This window comes from Rhinopithecus bieti, unplaced genomic scaffold (genome assembly GCF_001698545.2).
Source record: "Rhinopithecus bieti isolate Rb0 unplaced genomic scaffold, ASM169854v2 scaffold_42745, whole genome shotgun sequence".
In the NCBI taxonomy this organism is placed as follows: Eukaryota; Metazoa; Chordata; class Mammalia; order Primates; family Cercopithecidae; genus Rhinopithecus; species Rhinopithecus bieti.
In genome coordinates this window covers 6212838-6216603 of record NW_016819184.1, presented here as the reverse complement: position 1 = coordinate 6216603, position 3766 = coordinate 6212838, and positions in this window count along the sequence as shown.

Below are 3766 nucleotides of genomic sequence, written 5' to 3'. Positions count from 1 at the left end.
AGAGGAAAAGAGATCAGTAAAGTGGCTCTGTAATCTGTGAGTGGTAGGAGTCCCAAATCAAGAAAATGGAGATCGAAAGAAGGCGACAGAATAGAGAGATCTTTGGGAGCCTACATAGAACAAATAGGCTGAGATGACTGGATCTAGGGGTTTGTGGTCTGAGTGATGGGTGGGATGAAAATGCCTATAATTAGTTCATGTTAGGTTCCAATGCAAGTAACAAGGACCAAATATAAGTAGGATCTAATCAAGATAAGAGTTGGTACATGGTATGTGCTGTGTCTCAAACAAGCATCCCCTTCTCAGCTGTCTTCCCAGGACCAAAATGTCCACAGGAAAGGGGTCCCAATCCAGACCCTAAGAAAAGGATCCCAAACAGCATGTCTGTGGTTTTTCTCGCCATGGGCCTTCAGGCAGATAAATTTGGGTCCAATATATAAGGGCTGGTGAAATTGCTTTTCCTTCCATTCTGTGCATTTATGTATTTTTCCACTTTATTTTAAGGTAAAATCTGCATACAGCAAAATTTCTCCCTTTTAGTGTTCACTTTTTGCTATTGCGACAAATGTCTCCAGTTGTGTAACCACCATCACAATCAAGATATAGAACGGTTCCATCAAACCCCCCAATTCCTTTGTGTCCCTTTACAGCCAACCCTTTCCCTCACCCCTTGTCCCTGGCAACTGCTGAGCTGTTTTCTGTCCCCATAGTTTCGCCTTTTCTGGAATATCACAGAGGTGGAATCATGTGAATCCATGTCTCTGCGGCTATCAGTGGCTCATTGTTTTCATTGCTGGGTAGATTCCCTTGTGTGGAGGTAACACATCCATTGTTTACCCACTCACTGGTTAAAGAACATGTGGATTGTTTTCACATTTGGGTGATTACAAAAAAAAAAAAAAAAAACCCTATAAATGTTAGTGTATAGATTTTTGTGTGAACATAACTTTTCAAATCACTTGGGTAAGTACCTAGGAGTAGGAGTGCCAAGGCATATGGTAAGTGTGTGTTTAACTCTGTAAGAAAGGGCTACACTCTTTTTCCAGGGCTTAAAGCCTTTGTTCCATAGGAAACTGGGGGAGAAAGGTCAGGGCAGGACTTTCCGCCCCACCCCTAGCGGCTGCTACTCCTTCCCCTCAGCTGGGCACTACTGGAGGGCTTTCAAGGGTCTCCCACTGTCCCCCAGGCTTTCGTGTGAGTACCCAGCATTGTCTGTGGAGAGGACCAAGCACCTGTGTGGGTGCAACTTCCCTCTTCTGTCTGTGACCCCAGGGCCTCAATAGTCTCTCATTGGCCCACATGAAGCCCTCAGAAATTTGTTAAAATTGTAGCTGAATTCTCCTGAGTGGTGTTGACAGCATCTGCCCCAGCTATGTGCATGCAGGCAAATCTATACTTGAACGTGCCAGTCTTTCCTTAGACTTCTGGTTGGTTGGTTGCCCTGTGACTTCAGCTGTGATGGGTCAGGAAAAGGTGTGAGTTTGCAGGCTGTCTGCGTTTGTTGTTGTTGTTGTTATAAGGTTAGGAACAACGGTCTTCCCAGCTCTCTGCATCCCATGTGGAAACCAGGAGTCCTGCAGGTGAAATTTTAAGTATGTGGACTTTTGAACCCTGGTGTATTATTACACAAAATGAAAGATTGTTGTCCTCTATCTCAGGGTATTCAGAAAAGAACAGGTGAGGTCTGCTGGAAGATTGCTGTGTCACTTAATCATTCACTCAGTTTTTATTAAACCTCTTTGAGCCAAGAGCTGAGTGAGGTGCTGGAGTGTGAATAGTGGATTAAGGGAGGTTACTTGTTCCCAAGGAGCTTGCAATCTACCATGGAGACTGACTCACAGGTATTTGCCAAACAAAGTGTTGAAGGCCCCATTAGGGGAGCACAGGGTGAGCAAGGAATATAGGGCCTTGGGGAAGGGGGGACTAGGACAGCTTTCCAGAGAAAGCAACACCTGAGGCTTGTGTGAGATGGCCAGGGGAGGGGGAGTGGGTGGGTAGCTGGGGAGATCATTCACACAGCAGAAGCAGTGGGCTCAGGGTGCCAGAAGGTTGAAAAGAGATGGGTCTGGGGTCCTAAGCAGGTATATTCATGAAGGGATCAAATGTGTGGCCTCTGGAACCAGCTGGATTGAGTTTTGTCCCTGCCCCTGAGCCTCTGGGTGACCTCAGACAAGTTACATAACTGCTCTGTTCCACAGTATTCTCATGTGTGAAATAAAGATATAGTAGTGCCTACCTCATATATGTGTGGGGGGTTTAATGAGTTGCTATACAGAAGGCACTTGGTGCAGGGCCTGTCCATAGTGAGGCCATGTAAGGTTCAGCTGTGGTTAAACAGGGAGAAGACCATGAGGGGTCCTGGGAGCCATAGTAATGATTATGGACAAGGTTCTGAAGGAATTGGGAAGCCACTGGAAGGTTTTAAGTGGAAGAGTGATAGGATTAGATTTGCTTTAGAAAGTTAGCTGACTGTAGAACAGGTTGTTGGTTGAGATGAAAGGAGATCAGCGATTTGAGGGTCTGAGATGATGGGGGCCTGAGTCAAGGGGGCAGGGGGGCTTAGTACATTTGTGCTGTTACAACCAAATACCTGAGACTGGGTGACTTATAAAGAATGAAATTTTTTTCTCAGTTTTGGCGGCTGGGAAATCCAAGATCAAGGCACCTGCAGATTTAGGGTTCTGGTGAGGGCTGCTCTTTTGTTTCCAGGAAGGTGTGTTTTTGCTGTGTCATCTTCCAGAGGAAACAGCCGCTGTGTCCTCACATGGTAGAAGGGATAGAAGGGTGAAAAGGGCCTAGTTAGTTCCCTTCAGCCCTTTTATAAGGCCCCTAATTTCACAACTCTCGTGACTCAATCACCTCCTAACGGCCCCACCTCTTAGTACTATCCCATTATGGATTAAGTTTCAACATATGAATTTTGGGGGACACAGTCAGACCATAGCATAGGGGCTAGAGAAAGAAGAGGATGAATTCAGGGGATGCCCAAGAGGCAGAATGGACACAAGTGGAATGTCTTAGTCCGTTAGTGTTACAATAAAGGAATACCTGAAACTGGGTAATTTACAAGAAGCAAGAAGCCAGCATCTGCTTCTGTTGAAGGCCTCGGGCTGCTTCCACTCATGGAAGAAGGGGGAAGACAGCCAGCGTGTTGAGAGATCACATGGCAAGAGTGAAAGCAAGAGAGAGAGAGGAGGTGCCAGGCTCTTTTTAACAACCAGCTCTCATGGAAACTAATAGCGTAAGAACTCACTCTATTCTATTCATGAAAGATCCACCCCCACGACCCAGCCACCTCTGATTCAGCCCCCACCTCCAACCGTGGGATCAAATTTCAACATGAGCTTTGGAGAGGTCAAATATCCAAACCATAGCATGGTGGTTGACTTAAAATGGAACATGAAGTGGGAGACAGGAGCCAGTGAGGGAACCCAACCTTCTGTCTGTTAAGGATGTTGGACAGTTACAAGAAGGTGTAGAGATGCCCTTAATTCTCAACAACAGGAATCATGTGTTCTAAATTTTATATTCTCTGAGCCTGTGTATTAACTGGTATATAGAATACTCAAAAATACCTGTTGGTGGAAGGATTGACTTTCCTGCTTGGGTAAGCTGACAAGGTAAATATCAGCGGATACCTTTGAAGATCTAGATGGGACCTTCTAAGCTTCTTTAAAGTCTTCATTAGTCCAAAAGATAAAGGTCCGTGCAACAAAGGGATACAAGAAAGTACAAAACAGTAATAAACCCACTTCTCCAATAAATA